The sequence below is a fragment of the Carya illinoinensis genome, chromosome 1, assembly GCF_018687715.1.
Source record: "Carya illinoinensis cultivar Pawnee chromosome 1, C.illinoinensisPawnee_v1, whole genome shotgun sequence".
Classification (NCBI taxonomy): Eukaryota; Viridiplantae; Streptophyta; class Magnoliopsida; order Fagales; family Juglandaceae; genus Carya; species Carya illinoinensis.
In genome coordinates this window covers 45717122-45737697 of record NC_056752.1, presented here as the reverse complement: position 1 = coordinate 45737697, position 20576 = coordinate 45717122, and positions in this window count along the sequence as shown.

Below are 20576 nucleotides of genomic sequence, written 5' to 3'. Positions count from 1 at the left end.
ATAGAATCATTTTGACTAATGCTAGACTCGTAGGAAGCTTCTATAAGGACTACTGCATTGTTTCTGCCACGAGTGAGTGGATCATCATGATCCTGCTGCTCCAGGGTAGTGGTGCATGATGATGTACGCTGCTCTGTATATTGCAACCCCAATTACACCCCCCCCCCAAAAAAAAAAAAACAAGACGGAGAATAGAGATTGACTATTCCTATCTTGGAGAGGTGTAAGTATAGAAGATAAGAAGGCAAGGACTTTGTAAAAATGGCAGTCCACTTCTATATATTTTGTTCTTTCATGGAACACGGGTAGGAGTATAAAAAAAACTGGTGAACAGATAAACCAAACTGAACTAGTAGGTTTGGTCTGATACCAAGTTTGGTTCAATCCGGTACTGGTTTTATTTTTCTTAAAACCAGTTAAAATCGGTCTGATTCTGATTTTTCCTTTTCTAAAACCGAACCAGTTTATATATATATATTAATTTATATATTGTATATAATTTATATATATAATATATAATTATATATAAAGTAGTTTTTGTATTATATGATAAATTACTAATTAATATAATATTAAATTTTAAAATCTTATATCACTATAATTTATTATATTAATAGTTATACAAATACTTTATCAGTATATATTATAATATACTATAATATATCACTATATTATATATTATAATATGTCACTATAGTCTATAATACAATTATAATATATATTATAATATACTACAATATATTATCACTATAGTATTATATACTATAATATACTATATTATATAATATAGTATATAGTAAATTAAAACCGGACCAGAATTGGTAAAATCGAAAGAATCGGTATAAGGGGTAATGGGTGCAGAATCAGTTCTTGAAAATACAAAACCAGTTCATATTGGTTCAGTCTCATATTTTATCTAAAATGGACCAAACCGAATCAATTACACCCCTAAACACAAGATTAGCTGCTATATGAATGGCAGCTTGATTGTCACAGTATAAGTCAACAGGTTGTGGATGAGAGATAGAAAAATCAGATAAAAGTTGTCAAAGCCAAGTGAATTCTATGGAGATGGAGGCCATGGTACGGTATTCTACCTCAACAAAAGATCGAGATACAACATTTTACTTTTTGGATCACCAAGAGATGAGAGAATGGCTGAGAAAGATGCAGTAACTAGTAATGGATTTTCTGGTGTCAGGACAAGAGGCTCAGTCAGAGTCATAACATCCTTTTAAAGTGAAGTGATCAGGAATTGGATGAAACGAGAATACCTTGACTAGGAGCATTCTTAATGTATCTAAGTATTTTTTGGGCAATTGCAAGATGAGTGAAAGTTGGATAATCGAGAAACTGACTAAGGACATTTGTAGGGTAGCTAATGTCTGGCCTTATGAAGGTGAGATAGAGTAATCTGCCTATGAGACGTCTATAAGCAGTAGGATTAGGAAGAGGGTAACTAGAGGACTTGCTGAGTTTGTAATTTTGGTTCATGGGAATTTTTAAAGGTTTGGAAGCTAAGTGACCAGAATCAGCAAGAATGTCTAAACTATATTTTTTTTTGGCAAAAATGGATACCGGATGGGGATCTAGCAACCTCAATGTCAAGCAAATACCTACAGAGGCCAAGGTCTTTGATTTTAAAGTGATGATGGAGGAAGGTTTTGATAAGAGAATGTAATTAATAGAATTGCTAGCCACGACTATGTTATCCACATAGACTAAGAAGGCCGTGAAAGTATCACCATGGATGCAAGTGAAAAGGCTATAATCTGCTTTAGATTGAGTGAAACCAAATTGTATGAGAGAGTGAGAAAATTTGTCATACCATTACCGAGAAGCTTGTTTAAGCCCACAAAGACTTTTGAGCAGTTTGCATACTGGATTTGGAGAGCCTTTAGTGTAACGAGGTAGTCTTTTCATGTAAATTTCCTCATGAAGATCACCATGGAGGAAGTCATTGTTGACATCAAACTGTTGTAGATGCTAACCCTTGATAGCTGCTAGAGTAAGAAGGGTTCTCACAGTGACTATTTTGACTACTGGGGAAAAAGTCCCATGGTAATTTATCTCTTCTTGTTGAGTGAAACCTCTAGCAACCAACCAAGCCTTCTTTCTCTCAACAAAACTATTAGAGTGGTTTTTGGTCTTGTAAACAAATTTACAATCAATAGGAACCTTAATTGCCAGATGGTAAATCAGTGAGGACCCAAGTATTGTTAAATTCTAGAGCCTCAATCTCGATCTCCATTGCCTTACACCAGTCAATATCCTTTACAGCTTGTTTATAAGTGGTGGGATCAATGTGTGAAGAGATAATGACAAAAAAGAAAGAAAATTCTAGTGAAAATTTATCATATGAAATAGAGGCAGATAAAGGGAATGATATACCTAAAGAAGGTGATGAGACCACAGATTCAGTGGGTGAGTGAGAAGAAATTTGCTGGCAATGGAAGTCTTAGAGATATTGTGGAGCTCTTCTAGCTCTGATTGATCTTTTGAGAGCAGGTGTAGAGGAAGAGTATGAAGGTAATGAAGGTGTAGGTAGAATGGATTCAGAAGATAGAGGTAATCGAGAAGATGAAGGAGAGAGTGAAGTAGGATGAGTGGTGGGTTGTGGTGAAATAGAAGGAGAATGAGCAGGTAGAATAAAAGATGGTATCTGAGGAGTAAGTGAGGTAAAATGTGGTATCTGAGGAATGGTGGAGGGAGTAGTGTGATAATGAAAATGTAAAACTTGTTCATTAAATGTGACATCTCTAGAAATAAACACTGAATTAGTGTCAAGATCAGGTAATTTATAGCCTTTGACTCCAAAGGGGTAACCAAGGCAAAGGCATTTTCTATCTCGACAATCAAATTTTCTTATGCTTTGAGATAAAGTGGAGGCAAAACATAAACATCTTAATATTCTCATGTGTGAATATGTGGGAGGTGAGTTGAATAAAAGCTCAACGGGTGTTTTGTCGGAAGGCAATGGACTGGGTACCCTGTTGATAATGTATTTTGCAGTGAGAATGTAGTCATTCCAAAATTTTTATAGAAGGTTGGATTGTATTTGAAGAGCTCGAGCAATGTTTAATAAGTGTTGATGTTTTCTCTCAGAAATGCCATTTTGCTCAGGAGTCTCTACACAAGTTTTGTGGTGGATGATCCATTATTTATTGAAAAAATCTGTCATTTGAAATTCGAAGCCATTATCACTTCTTAGAATTTGAACTTTAGTATTGAACTGAGTTTGCACTAAGTTACAGAAAGCCTCAATACAAGGTCTGGTATGTGATTTGGTTTTGAGTATATAGATCCAAGTACTTTTTGAAAAATCATCTACAATTGTTAAGAAGTATTTAGAACCATCATAGGCTGTAACGGATTTGGGTCCCCAGATGTCACAATGTATAAGCTCAAAGATTTTGTTACTTTTATGTTTGCTAATGGGAAAACGAAGTCTCTGATGCATTGCTATTGGACAAACAAGACAAGGTTGATCATAAAAAATTGAAGATAAGTGATTTTTAATTGAAGGATCTGAAATTACACTCAATTTTGAAATGAGAGTGTGGCCCATTCTACAATGCCACAAATTTAAAATTAAAACAGTAGAGTTGAAAGTAGAGGAAATAGAAGAACTATTAGGTCGAGCAACAGAAAATTGATGAAGAAGGGCTGCTGGTGGGACTGCAGCAACAACCAAATGATATAGGTCATTCTTTATCTCACCCATGCCAATCGTGGTCCATGACAAAAGGTCCTAAACAAAGCAATTTTGTGAAAAGAAAATGAGACAGCAAGAAAGGGAGTTAGTCAATTGTTTTGTTGAAATTAAGTTTAAAGTGAAAGAGGGAACACAGAGCACATTGCGTAGTGTTAAAGTGTTGGTGAGTTTAATGGTACCTATGTGAGTAACAGGTGTTGTGTTACCAGTAGGAAGTTTTACCACAAAAGAGGCATGTGAAGTAATAGTTGAAAGAGATGAGGTGCTGCAGATCACATAGCACCAGTGTCAATTATCCAGGATATTTGAGATGTTGTGTAATGTGTTTGTGTGGATGAAGTGAGACTGAAATGAGTACCATTCATGACAGAAGAGGGAGTACAATCTACTTGAACATTATTAACCAAGTGATTGGCAATGGAGCCCTCATTTGATTGCAATAGAGACAACAACTGCTGATATAGGTCCTTTATGAAGGTCATTTGCTCATCTATAGAGGCTACTGGTTCAACTGAGGTGAGATTGGCAGATGAAAAACCAGGAGAATTATGCTTACCATGCAGTTTATGCCCAGTGGGATAGCCATGGAGTTTATAGCACATTTTTGCCAAGTTATCTGTCAAATGACAGTGAATGCGGAGGGGGAGGGGTTGTGCATTGCTTGCTCTAAAACAATTTTCGAGTGTATGGCCTTGGATTTTGCAATGAGTGCAAAAGGGCCTATCATGTTTTTGGGAGTTAGGTGGTTTGTATGAAGGTTTGGATAGGTTAAATCTGCCTAACAAAAAGTGCCACAAAGTCAAAAGAAGGCATACCTGAAAACATGGTGTTTTGCATTTCTTGCTACTAAATCATTAAAAAAATTTTGTTGATGGGGGGCAATGGCTCCGATAGCATGATTTGGTTATGAGTGACATGGTATGTCTCATTAAGACCCATGAGAAAATGTATTACACAATCTCTTTAATATCTATCAAATAGAACAGTGAGCATACCACAAGTACAATCAGGCAAAGGCCCATGATAGAGGGTGAGTTCATCCCAAAGGGTCTTAAGTTTTTCAAAATAAACACTTACAGAATCAGGTTCTTGAAGCAAACCTGCCAAGGCCTTCTTTAGTTGAAAAATGCGATGCCAATTTTGTTGGGTAAATCTATCTTTGAGTTCAATCCAAATTTGACTAGCATCATTAACTAATGGAATGCTAGATTTCAGAGATGAATTGATTGAATTTTGAAGCCAAGAAACCACAAGGTTATAATGTTCCATGCATCATAGAGTGGGTTAGTAGGGGTTTTCGGTTTCAATAAGGTACCATTGATAAAGCCAAGTTTGTTTTTGGCTCTGAGGGCTTTGCACATAGCCCTCGACCAGGTCGTGTAATTTTTAGTAGTGAAAAGGTCAGTGACCAAAGGAATAGAAGGATTGTCCACATGATCAAGGCGGTAAGGATGGATGATGTTGTTAAAATCGTTAAAGACAGTAATGTTGGAGTCATCAGCCATGGGGGGTGAAAAAAGTCACTCTTATGGCTCTTGATACCATGTAAGAATAGTGAGAGAAAAAAGAAGAAGAAGAAGAACAATAAGAGTAAATTGATGCAAAGGAGACTACTGCTTCTCATTCATTGTGCGTGTGCCTTTTACAGACTACTGCTGTCTATATATAGCAAAGAATATAACAACCTGTCAGACTAGAAATAAAAAGGAATATTTGTATAATTTGCTAACTAACTCTTTAAATACAAAAATGTACATGACACCTCATTTGCTTGAGAGACTTTCTAGTAAACTAATTTACAATAGAATCATTGTTGAATAATGCTGGACTCGAAAGAAGCTTCTGTAAGGACTGCTGCATTGTTGCTGCCACGAGTGAGTGGATCATCATGATCCTACAGCTCCAAGGTAGTGGTGCATGATGGTGTACACTGCTCTTCTCTGTATGCTGCTCCAATACATGGTTTTGTTCAGGTTGTTGAACCTAATGTTTGTCCGCAGCTATATCAAGATAAAGCAGATTGGTGAGCTAAGCTTGTCCATGAATGAAGTTTAGGGTTTTGATATTGATGGATGATGTTAACTTGTAGCTTTATTAAGGAATTGCCACCGCAGGCATATGCAGGTGTGAAAGTAAGTTAATTTCTAGATATTCTTTCCAGTCATGTTATGATCTGGGCCCCAAAATGTTTTCGATATGGGCTTGACAGAGTTCTATGCTTCGTAAACAACAGTTGTCCAGTCCAAACCGTGCATGATGACAGTTGGTTATCTTCTCCTGCACCTGCGGAGGTGCGCCATGCACAAGAGTTTAATTAATGCCTAATAGCCCAGGATGCACCAAGTGGATAAGTCCTAGCAGCCGATCTATTCAGGTGCGGTTTGGATAGTAGGTTGAGATAAAATGAAGTGAGATGAAAGTTGAATAAAATATAATATTTTATTATAATAAACACAATGGTCCAAGGAGGCAACTCCCTTGTGATTATTTCGTGAAGTTGAGCACGCTATATTTTGAGGACTGGCAAGTTGCCCTGTGATTTAATTGTTTTGTGTTCTCTTTCTTTGTATCGATCCCTTTGGAAAATTAATAAATTTGACCTATGAGTTGTTAAATTTTCAAAGAAAACTGCATCTAATACTTGGGCACTTCATGGCGATAGTTATGTCAAAGACAACTTCGCTTTTCTTTGAAGTTATCTCACAAAGAAAAATGAAAGATCTAAACCCTTAGCTTGATGTATATCCAGATAGTAAACAACGTCGACAGATCACCTCGGTCGAGCTTATCGCTTTGGTATTGATTCTCTATAAATACCCGGCCAATCTGATTCTCACCACATCCATACATCGATCGTGTTATCAATATTAAAAGATTGTGAAGAAAAACTAGAAATGGCATCAGATCATTGTGAAGGTAATGAATATTTAGTCATCATTTGTTGTAATATTATATGTGATCAGTTACGTACACATGATCGTATTCTTTTTTTTTTTTTAATCTAATTCAAGTCTATTGTGACTGCATCATATGCAGGTAAGAGTTCATGGCCTGAGCTCGTTGGAGTGAAGGGGAAGATTGCTGAGGCGACGATTGAGCGCGAGAATCCTCTTGTTGATGCTCTGATCGTTCCAAAAGGATCCGTTGTCACTCAAGACTTCCGCTGCGATAGGGTTAGGGTTTGGGTTGATGAGAATGGCATCGTTTATCAGGTCCCCCATATCGGTTAGGACCCAGATCGAGCGTGCATTCGAGATCAGCTGTTCTAATATTTAGCATGTAATTGCAGTACTACTACGAATCACTACTGAAATTGAATAATTAATTAAGGATTTCTATTATATCCCATACATATGTATATTTATATATATATATATATATATATTTATATGGAGTTAGCTAGCTGTTGTAAACTCAATACGAGCTTATATTTTTATGCAATCAATGTACGTAAGGTATTTGAAGGTGAATAAGACTGGCTTTTAATGTTTTGAGCATTTTCATTTTGCATATCGTTGTTAGATCAGTCTTCCCGTGGGGGTGGCCAAAAGCTGAAAATTAATTAGGATGGAGATTCAAGAAGCTGATCAGCAGCTAGCAGAATCTATATTAATTAGCTCTCCTTTTCAAGATATCAAGATTATAACCTGAAGGGGAAAAAAAGTACAACTTTATCACTGGCGCCCATTGAAGTTATAATTTGTTACCTTTAATTAGTATTAGTTTTAAAGATGTGACTCATAATCAAACTGTTTAAATATTGACCAAGCCATGATGTTCGTACGTAAATCTTCAAACAAAATTTCGGTCTATATATATATATATATATCTAAATATTGATTCAAAAGTTTCATAACTGTTGAATACTAATTTAGTTAAACCTTTAACCGTCAGGATCATAATATTTCACCACGCTTTTGAATCTGACGTCCACGACGACCCACTCTATCGACACTAACTTGGTGGTAGCCCTTTCTCTTTTGACAGTTTCACTCATCTATCAGTATTCAATGACTTAACACCATATCCATACGTAGTATCAAGACATTTTAATCCAGTATATAAGTCGCCCCCTCCCTGACTTGAACTCGTGACATGATCCATACTCTAATACCAATTATTAAAGATCCAACCATTGATCCAAAAGCTTTAGATTATTAGATACTAATTTGGTTAAACCTTTAACTCTCAGGATCATAATATTTTTTTAATTAGATAACTTAATATTACGAAAGCCATTTATCGTAGCTCGTAGATATAAGCCGCGGCATCTTCTTCACAATTCGTGGTGACTTGAATCGTACGTATAAGTACTTTCTTGTGTCCACACAAACACATATAGATATAGTTAGGTGTGTTTCTTCTTATTTTGTTTATCCCATTTAATAAAATTTGGTTGTGATCATATTTCGTTGATAAGTTATTTTAAATCTCAACTATTTGAACTGGTAATTATAATAAATGAATGTTAGTTCCATGATGAAGAAGATCGTTCTTCTGAATTTAAATATTCTAAAGCTATTTTAAATATCTCAAACTATTGAATAATATATATTATCATTCCAATTAAGTTGCAAATTATTCATTGACAGCTATAAATGACAATCATAATTGAAAACTATAGTTAGTTGGCCAATGGAACAAGAAACTCGCAACGTTCCCGTCGGATGAGTAGCTGTTGTACGCAACGTATCTAATTGATCTGCTGGTTTTTTCTAAGACGTAAGGGATCGGACTGCTGAAAACTTAGGATTTAGATGCATGCAGGCTCGTTACACTTGCATCTTTTTTCACGTTGACCATTTGCATTTTGTAGCTGTAACGTACTCGTGCCGTAAATACATAATATTTCGCACTAAATATTCTTTGAAAATGCCAATGCTATTGATTTTGTTGATGTTAATTAATGTTCTATGTGTTAATCGTGTACTCATACAACATCGGTACGACGGTATGTTCACCGCACTACAAGAATAAGGTCTTGTTGCAGCTCTTAAATCCTTCGGAATTCACCCTATAAAACGCAGCAATTCACAGATACCGACAATTTTGGGTTCGTTGCTGCTTGGACGCCAAAGTTTCGTTGCAACTAGTTTAACTCAGCTGATGTTGTGAATCGTTAGAAAAACATAAAAACATATGCTTTCTATCGTTTTATACGAAGGGGAAAAACAGAGGAAACCGCTGCAAATTATGTCATGAGTGATGTTTGTAATCGCTGCATCACTCAGTTTGGGTCGATTAGTAACGTTGCAATACCGCATATTTTTCCGCTACAAAATATCAGGTTTTCCTTCGATGAATCGGAATTCATAGAATAGTTCTAACTTTACATCGGCAAACCGTCCACCACAAATTCAAACTTTACTCTGTTCTGGCCGGGTTCGTTTACGGCATTGAAGGAGAGGAGGTGGAGCCCGATCCGTGTGGGGGAGAGCAGATCGACGGTGAGAGAGACGGAGAGCTTGTGGAGGGGCTGTGGAGCATGGGAGCGGCCGTGTAGAGGGCTGACTGAGCGGTGGTGCTGTGCCGTGGAGGAAGGCAGTGCAGGGCTTGGTTGAGAAGCTTTAGCCCGATCCGTGTGGGGGAGAGCAGAAGAGACACGGCCGAGAGACGGAGAGCTTGTTTGGGGCTGTGAACCTCATTTGCTGGAGGTGGTGCGTCGGCTGAGGAGGCGGCGGCTGGGAACCCATGCTGTTTTGTTGGACTTCAACGGTGGCTGGGAACCCATGCGAGAGAGGGCCGGGCTTGGGGGGGTCGACGGCGAAAGATCTGTAGACGGCGAGAGAGGGCCGGAGCTTGGTTGGGTTGGCCAGAGCGGTGGGTCGACGGCGGAAGATCTGTAGAACATAAGGGGGCCGAGAACGTACTGAAGATGTGAAGATCGAAGGCGTGAAGATCTGTAAGGGGGGGGGGAAGTGAAAAACAGTGGGTTTTATACGCATGATTTTGTTGACTAAATTTACACCGTTGCAAAAGTTTTTTTTTTTTTTTTTGAGATGTTGCAGCGACTGTTTTGTTGCAACAAGTTCAAAAATCGCCATAAAAATTAATTTGAATATTGCAGCAATTTATAGTCGACGTAAAAAGCCAAAAAGTGCTGCAAAAGACCAATTTCGAATTTTAATGTAAAAAATTTTACAACAACATAAAAATTGTTGCAAATAAAGATTTTTTGTAACAATTTTATTTCCATCAAACATAAAGTTGCTGGAACAAGACATTCTTGTAGTGCCGTATCATTTAATATTGGTGACCATGACTTTTGCTTTTCATTAATTTTTTAGTATTTCAGCATCGATCTGGCGCCAGATAAGGCTATAATGTCTATTGATTCCGGTAAAGGATCAGACAATGACTTGCTTTAAAAAAAAAAATGCTTGTGGACTAGCATCGAGCTGGTAGTTATATAAATATATATATATATATATATATAATATATGTAAGTACATATATTGAAATACCAATTAAACCGGTTCTGGTGGTTGATTTTCTATTAATTTGACTAATGCTATATTTATATTTAAGTTTACGGGTGTGTTATAAATTTTCGTATAAACTTATTAAAAAATTAAAGTGAGATTCGGTATTAAAAAATTATTTTTTTTCAAATATGTGTCATGTTTATTCAAAGCTGCTGGCTTGTGAACCCTAATTAACTTGCACAAATTATTTTCTAAATTAATATATTTTACTTTTTCTTATATATAAACAGTAGTCTGTTCCTAATGATTGCTGCTATTAACACGAACACATAGCAGACTTGAATCTACAATTTTATTGCTAAGCGCTTGAAGGGCATTAATCACTTTAGATCAGCTACTGACGTTATTGTTTACCTTTAATTCTACTGAAATGAAATGTGAACTTGCGAATGATCTCAATCCAATGTCTTTTAATTTGTAGTTTAAGATATATGTATATATATATATATATATATCTTAACATGGCAACGTACATGGCATGCATCATGAGCCACAAAACCAATACATCTATATATGATTATTGTGTTCATACGAATTTGACAAGTAATTGTTTCATGTTCTCTTCTTTGTATCCCTTAGGAAAATTTGACCAATATATAAGTTGTTAAATGTTCAAAGAAAACTGCATTAATTAATACTTGGGAATGACCTCACCAAGATATATAGTTGCCGCGTCAAAGATAACTTCGCTTTTTTCTGAAGTTATCTCGCAAAGAAAAATGAAAGATTTAAACCCTTAGCTTGATATATATCCAGAAATATTCAGATAGTCAACAATGACGAACCTCGAGCTTATCCTCCCTTATGTAATGACTATCTATAAAACCCCATCTCTTCACCAGACCCTTACATCGTACGTGTTATCAATATTATAAGAGTGTGAAGCTAGGAAAATAAGAAATGGCATCAGATGAGTGTAAAGGTAATGAGCATTTATCAAGAGTTGTAAGCATGCATATGTCCATATATAACACATCATATTCTCTTTTGATCTAATTGAAGTACTGATGTTTTGAACTTGTGTAGGTAAGAGTTCATGGCCTGAGCTCGTTGGAGTGAAGGGGAACGTTGCCGAGGCGACGATTGAGCGCGAGAATCCTCTTGTAGATGCAGTAATCGTGCCAAAGGGATCGAGTGTCATTACAGACTTCCGGTGTGATAGGGTTTGGGTTTGGGTTGATGAAAATGGTATTGTTTATCAGGTCCCCGTTATCGGTTAGGACTCGATCGAAGAGCGCACTCGGGAGCTGCTCGCAGTATATATATATATATATATATATATAGCAGTGTAATTGCAGTATGATTCCCTACTGAAATTAAATAAGGATTCGACCAATACCCCATGCATGTACTGGAAAATATATAAGAGCTTGTATTCTTCATGCAGTATTGTTTGTAAGGTACTATTTAAAGGAAAATAAGACAGGCTAATTGTAATCATGTTCGAGGCATTTTCGTTTTGGATAAGGTTGTGCACTCTTTTTCAAGATTTTCACGATTACTAGAAAGAACATCCACCTTTATCACTTGGCATTGAAGCTGTTATTTGTTAACTTTGATCAGGGGTTTAAAATATATAACTCATAATCAAAATGTTTAAATATTGCCCTAGCCAAAATGCTGGTACGTACGTAAATTCTCAAGCAAAAGGTGTCTATATATAGATATATATATATATATATATATATATATCTTTTTCATTAAAAGATACATAAAACAATCATTAGAATCTGAATGAAAGAAAATACGAAGATCTAAATCAATGTTAATGAGATATTAATAATTAATTACATTATACTTCGATGACGAGAATTGATGATTAATATTCTTGATCTCCCAGCCAAATTATATTAAGAAATGGGCTTTTATTAATTATTTTTCTCCTAATTAGGCATGCATTATTATGAACTTACGATATCGTAGCTCGTAGATGCAGGCCTTTTTCTCTTCACGATTCATGCGGGTGGCTTTACTCCTACGTATATCTTCATCTGTCCATACGTGCGTTTCCTTCTAATTATGCATAACGTACCTAATTTAATTAATTATATATTATATAATTTCGCACTGATCATATTTCGTTGCTTAGTGATTTTAAATCTCAACTATTTGAACTGGTAAATTAAGGAATTAATGTTAGATCCACTTATGTAATGTGAAGAATTAAGAGCATTCAATCTTCTGAATTTTAAAGCTATATTTATATCTCTCTCTCTCTCTCTCTCTCTCTCAAACTGCACTAATATATTATATATATATATATATATTTTTTTTTTTTTAAAGGAAACACTGCACTAATATTAATGAATAACCCCATGCCAAATAAGTTTTGTGCAGGGTTCGATCGGGAGAATGAGGATTCTCTGACGTTCATATACATATATATATATATATATATATATATTGTAAAAGACGAGACAAATAGTATAATGAAAAACGATGAATGCAAATTCATTAATGAGAGGACAATCATAATTGAAAACTATAAACTGTTGGAATTTTGCTTAAAGTCGCGTACTAATCTGTGTACTAATACTGATTATTTCATATTTAAAATTTAAATTAATATTATTTTTAATAAAATTTATTTTTAACTAATCATATTAAATTAATATAAATATTAATGCACGATTATACCTACAATTAGATTTTTTCAAACTGCTGACCAATGATAATTCCCGTTCAATGATAATCAGTAGTTGTGCAGTACGCAACGTATCTTCGATCGGCTCGTCCGTTTTCTAAGACAGGAATGCTGAAAACTAGGATCGATATGATTTAGATGGCTCCGTTTGACACTTGCATGCACCTTTCTTCACGTTGACAATTTGCATTTTAATATTAGCTGTAAAGTCATGCCGGAAGTTCATATTCGGTACCACTAATTAATAATATTTTTTGAATATGCCAATATTTTATTTGACTTTGTTGACCATATTAATGTTCTATATAAATGTTTAATGTGTATTCATACAAAATGTCATCATCGTGTTCGGTACCGTATCATATTGGTAATTAATTATGACTTCTGGTTTTCAATATTGTTTTATTAGTTTACCAGCAATATCAGGGATAAAATCGCTATCTTTATTTTATTCATAAGAATCTTCAAATTAAAGGTGAAAATAAATAAATAGAAAAAAGAAAAAGAAAAAAGAGGAGCGGTTAGTGGTAATTCATGTTGCAAAGTAGCAATTTCCATATTTAAGACGTTATATATATATATATATATATATATGATATTATCGATTGAAAATATGATTATTATATCAGCGTGATTTTAGTTGAGTTTTGTGGCAGATTGACTGCAATGTTGTCTAGATATAATAATAGGGCTCCATCCTTGAACTAGACTGGAATGGGTTTATATATGAATATTGTGTACATTACGTACGAATTTGACGAGTTACCTTTCTCTGTATTTCTAGGGAAAATTTGACCCGTTAAATGTTCAAAGAAATCTGCATTGAAAACTGCATTTATTATATACTGTGTACATGTAAATATTGACTGTTCGATCCTTTGATTCTGACGTTGATTAGTCGATCTTTTCAAATCTCAACTATCTGAATATTATTCATCTTTTCAAATGAATAATATTGTTAGATCCACTTCAACTATGCGAGTGTAGAGGAGCATATATATATATATATATATATATATATATATATATTCTTCTGGATTTATATAGTTAAAAGTTATTTTTCATTTCTCAAAAAATTAAATAATCTCCTTCCAAATAATTAATTTTTGTGCTGAGAATGAGTTTAAAATTAGTTTATAATCCGCCTTTTCATGGAAGAGAAACGCTAATATATGCTACTCTAGTTATACCACTCACTTTGTATCATTGATGTAGTACCACCATATGATATAACGTGATTTATTAAAAAAACTAAGAAAAAATATAAATGGGGTAGAGAAAACTTAGGGTAATTTCAACCTTCATCTTTTTGTATTTTCGAATGAAGTTTTGTTTTGAATATATATTTTTATTTTTTTAATAAATCACATGGCACCAAGTGGTTGGTGCCACATCAATTAGGCAAAGTGAGCAGTATAATTGGGAGTGGTAGAGCCACGTTGATCTTGGCCCCCAATACTTTTTGAAAAATCAAAATACATGCAACCATGAAATGTGTAAACACCGCAGAGTAGGATTTATTAAATAAAAAATTAATCTTTTTTATATGGATCTCATATTTTATTCACTTTTTTCAAATCAATTACACAGTGGTTGCATAATTCAAGATTGCAAATATCTTTTCTCTTCTATAAATATAGAAAATGTCCCTCCCCTCTAAAAAAAAAAAGATTTAGGGCTTGTTTGGGAATAGAGATGGTTTTATCTCATTACATCTCATCCCATCATCTCATTTCATTCCCAAACATCACTTAAACACAAACACTTTTCAATTTCAAATTTTCAACTATTTTTAATCTAATTATTACCTAATCATTACAATTTTCCCAAACTTTCAAACAAAACACAAAAAAATAATTTAGTTTTTTCAAATCCTAAAATAAAAATTATAATATAACAATATTTTAACTTTATAATATTTTTATTTAATTTCTTCTCTCTCCTTTTCTAAAATCTAATAAAACATCTTAACTCAAACTATTTTATTATTATTTACAAATCATTTCACTACTATTCACATCTAATTTCATTATTATTCACGAAATTCTAGAATGTGGCCTCACCAAAATTAAATAAAAACTAAGTTTAAGAGAAATAATAAATCTATTAATATGGATCTCATAGTTTTTTATTATATAAAATTAGACTTATTAATATGGAATCCCAAGTGAGAATATAAGAAAAATTATTTAAGACTATAATGATCTGTATGAAAAATAGTTGAAAGGTTTTATCCTCTAGATTTCATTAAGTAAGAAATAATTTATTACTTTTAATCTCTTTTTATTTTACATATATATATATAAACGTGTCATATGGTAGAAAAATTGGCCATCTTCAAAAAAATTGTTGGTTTTGCAAATGATAATTCGGGCAGCATAGTAGCAATACTATTCATGAAAATATTATATTACTTTTGGTAATACTACTTACTAAATAAATTAGGAAAGTAATATAAATTATAGTTACTTATCTTTATGTGTTTGGATGTTGAGATGATCTCAGTTGATCTGTAAATAGTAATATTTTGATGATCCGATTAAGATGTGTTTGAATGTAAACAGATTGAGACATCTCGTGTTAATTTGAATATTGTATGAAACAGTTTAAGATGCGTTTGACTTTTTTATGAAAAATTAGAAAAATAGTGAACCATATCAATGATTAACTTGGGCTGAGTTAAGGTCACTCCAACAACCAAACACTAATTGATCCAACAACCAAACACAATTTTAATTGATCATAGACCGGACAGTCAAAATTGAAAACTATAATTAGGTGCATGCCCATTAATGACGGCGTATTTATGAAACTTGCAACCTTCCCCGTCCGACGATGAGTAGCCGTTGCAGTACGCAACGTATCTTCGGCTGGTTTTGACATAAGAGAGGACTGCTGAAAAACTTGGGATCGGTTTGACATTGCATCTTTTTTCACGTTCGGCAATCCGCATTTTGTTGCTGTACATAAAGTACTCATGGTGCAAGTATATATTTCCTACTTACAAATATTCTTTGAAAATGCCAATACTATTGACTAGACTGATATTGTTTGATGTTATATATAAAATCCATGGGGTATATATGTCGTATTCACCGTATCATTACGTTGGTCATGATCATGACTTTTGGTTCTTTTATTTATTAGATTTCGTAGAATATAGTACACATTAAGCTTCTTGGAGATCATATATAACTCTATTGATTCCGATACTATAAGAAAGAAAGAAGCTAGGCTAGTCGTGATGGACTAGAGTTAGTCAACTAGAAAATCAATAAAGCTTGGGGTCAAGTAGTTTATTCTTTCTTATATTTTAGTCTGTTCATCAATATCGTTGATATAATTGACAAGAAAGAACTGACAGCAAAGTCAGAATCTACATAATCTATAAGCGCAGAACTATTAATTAATTGCATGTATACCTTGAATTTCTCCCGAAATGAAATCAAGTGGATCGAATTACTACGTACGTACGTACTCTCCATATTGCATCGTATGTCTTTTGATATATTTATATGTTTCTGAAGCTAGCTAATTGAATTAATAAAAATCAAGATCATGAGTGGCTTGTGAAACTTGAAGATAAATTAATATGGAAGACCAAAAATCTGGTTTAAGACAGATTAAGTATCCGGTTGAACGAAGCATTAATTAATTTTCCTTTCATATGATCAGAAGGAGCTGTGTTCGAACAATGGAGGCCTCATGCATCCCATCTTATCAGCATGATCTTTATGCAATATATTAGCCGGGCATTTTGCCCATGTTATCCAGAATGGCCATGTCCACTGGCTTATGCCACATTGTCACGTCTTTTATCTTCCGCTCTCTATGTTTGTCTCTTGTTTGGTGGGGAACCAAACTTTTGCTTTGCGCACTTTATATTATATAATTATAATTTTCTTGGGGAAAATTATTAAAAGAATCAAATAGATGCCAGCTCCCAACCATTATGTCGTGTTCAACAGCGCGCGCTAGCCAACCAACCCCATTTTAATAATAAATTTATAGACTTTGGATAAGGTTTGGGTCTATTGTTTTTTTTTATTTTTAATGATATGTTATCCTATTGGCTATAAACATCATACAATTGCCATGAGAAAGATTGAAAGATTTTTTGAGAATTTTGAAAACACAAAGTGAGAGATCTCTGATCCAAAGAGCGGCCACAAAAATTGCCTGACCTGATCCACTAGCACTTCACCTCAAATTCGGTATTTATAATATAGAACTGGAGAAATTTAATTATATATGTCCAATAAAAGAATCAGGGACAAAGGGATGATCGTGTTTGTATTTCCCTACCGGAGGAGCCTCTCGATCGACTATTTTCTTGTCTACCTTGTAGTATTCCGACACGATATTGCCTAAGAATCGTCGTTATGTTTAAAATATTGATATTTCTTTGGCATCAAACCAAAGAGCATGAAACCCGTTCAATGGCCATTTATCGGTTTTTGTTTTGCTATCTCACCAGTACTGTACTACTTTAGAATGTTTATATTTCCCACTAATTCATTTACCTTTTATTTAATTTAATATATCATCAACTTTCCCAAGAAAAAAACATCGTACAGTCACTTCACCAAATCCATCGTTCTCATCTCTCTCTCTCTCTCTCCTCTAAATGCACATCTGCTTCAGCAAATTAAGAAGAGAGAAGCTGTGAGGATGGCAACATGCAGCGGTGAGATTATTGAACTGTCAATTGCACAAATTATCTATGTAAGTCTGCTTGTGCTCAATTGTCTATAACACAAGGAATAATGATGAATGCTCATTTTAATGCAATATACAGGTAAGAGTTCATGGCCGGAGCTAGTGGGCATTAATGGGGAGGTTGCCGTCGGAATTATCATGAGAGAGAACCCCAGAATCATCAGGGCTGGAACTTTTAGAGAAGGATCCAGAGTGACCGCTGATTTTCGTTGTGACAGGGTCCGAGTCTGGGTCGATGGACGTGACATTGTGACTTCTGTGCCTAAAATCGGTTAGCAAAAGCTCGTCTCCCTCCATTTTTTTGGAGCTCTTTAATGCTGCATGTCTTCTTCTTCTTTTCTGAAAATGTTGCATGTTTTTTTATTGCGTTGAAGTGGAAAATTACTCCCATTTGTGGTTTCTTTTTGGTCCTTACTGGAATATGAATAAATGTTTGAGTTGGCTTCGGGATTCTTAATCTTTTATCTTTATCTTTTTTATCTCGTGATCTACGAATTTATGCTGATTCCTATTGTTACGAAATCTGGATAATCCAGCAATTCATAGTAGTACTCCTGGAATTTGGAAACTTGTTTAAACTTTAAAGGGCCTGCAAACTGTTATCAATATTCTAATGTCAGACATTATAATAAACAGTCATCATGACGTACAAACCAAAATTAATAATAATATGAGACATGGATAGGTCTAGTTTAGTAATTAATATGCATCCACCTCATACTTTTGGATTTTGTATCAATTTAAAAGAGTACATATATAGAATGATGGAAACAACCAATTAATGGAACAAGTAAACAGCGGCATAGTCCCTTCGTTAACCTAAAGAAAATATCCCAACAACTTGTCATGGGCGCACTGATTTAAGTTAAAACGTCAACTTTATTGAAAGGGTAACCCTACAATTGATTCATATTAATAAGTTTTAACTATATTATTTAGAGAAATGATTTAATCATAATATATTATATTTTTTTACACATTTTTCTTTATCTGTACGTTGGCATTTTGGCGACAAAGAAACTAAAGGAGGATGAAAGGGTATAATGTTCTATATTTGACTGCCAACCTTATTTTGCGGGTCAAGTCGTAACTTTAGAAAAATTGAAATATGATATATATATATACTCACTCGATCTTCAGATTCTAAAAACACGTTGTCGGAAAATGACACCCAGCTCATGACCTTCAAATTAAGTGGCACACATTCTAGCAAAATGCCGCACATGCTGATCAATTAGGAAGCTGCGAGGAGTTTGACCCTCGTGCCGTTTTCGGACTTCTAAGTTTTTGTGGATTCATAATGTAACAGCTCCTCCAATATTTACGCTAATCAATCTTCTATTTTTAAGTTGGCATGCACAACGTACTCACATTATTTAAATATAAATTTGATGTGCAGTCACTTTTACATATTTCTTAACGCCCTCTACTAATATGATTTGTTACGTTACTCTTTTTTATATTAAACAATTCAATTTTTTTAAATTTTAAAACAAAATTAATATTAAAAAATTATATTCTAACAATATTTTATTCAATTTTTAATTTATCTCAACTTACTATCAATTATTTTGATCAATCATATCAATAAAATATAAAAAAAACCTACAAATATAATTTTAATAAATTTTTTTAACACAATAAGAAAAATAGATATTTGTGACTAATTTTTTACAATAAAAATGATTATTTACAATTAAAACAGATTTAATTTAACTAAAAATAAGCATTCTATTAAAAATAATAAATTATAAATAAATAATTTTCTTGTACTACAAGTAACATGTTAAAACTCCAAATCTATATATATATAAACAACAGCTGTCCAATAGACTAGTCTTGTCAATAAACAGCAGCCCAACAAATATTGCAGGAAGGTGTACTGTATGCATGATGCATAATTTTCACTCTTTTCCTTAAAACCCTAAAGTCCTCAATTATGATACGTAAGTATTATTATTAAACAACAGGAGATCGCAACCTTATGAGTCACGCATCCACTTAGCTAGGGACTTAATAATGTGATATTGGCTTATAATTAGGCATAGCCCACAAATGCATTATTAATGATCTGGCCTAAGTGGAGGCTGGCCGGAGCTTACCTGGGATAACATATATGCTAATGCAATGCCACGTATTCAGATTGATGATAATATTTCATAATTTAGTTTGTTCCATATTCTTAGCATGAACAACAAATTAAAGAAGGTTACGTTGAAGGAAACTTAATTATAATTAAATTGCCACTTTTACTTTTGTTTAGGAGTTTGGTTTTGAAATTCTGAACGTTAGTTGTAATCTCATATTCTTTTTGTATAAGGTATTCATTTATCATAAATAAGACTATCAGTAAATTAAAATATCGTCATTTTCTTAAAAATAATAAATTTTAATTTGTAAGCAATTTTAAAGATCGCAAGAATTAGTGACTTCGAATAAAACAAGAATTGAACGTTTAAAATAAAAATAGGATTAGGAGGAAAAAACCAACCCCATGCATGTACTTAATATTTATACATGATGGGACATGCATATTGAAATTAGAGGCAACTTTTCATATCAAAATCATTCAAAAGATTATTTCAAATATGGTTAATCAATCATATATACAGTTAAAAAGAGCAGCATACAAAGGTGCAGTAGTACTGACTTATTCTAACTGACTTATTTAATTAAAGTACTTTCTCTCTAACCAAAAGAAAATAAAAAGAGCAAATAAACTTCGAATTAATTCATATATACGTAAAAATTGAAAGTACAATTCTTTAATGACAAGAACAAACTGGGAAAAAAAATCAATGAATCTGTACTCTTTAACGACCACGAGTGCGACCCTCACGAATTCAATCGAGCAATCAGATGTACTTGAGCTTCGAGATTCTGAGTAATAAAGAATTTCAGTTAAGGATCTTCAATATTGCAGAGTGCTTCATTGGTGGTTGGTAGCCACGCCGAACGGGACCATGAGACGTGGGTAAGCACTGGGCCGATGCAAAGCATTACCGGCATAGTG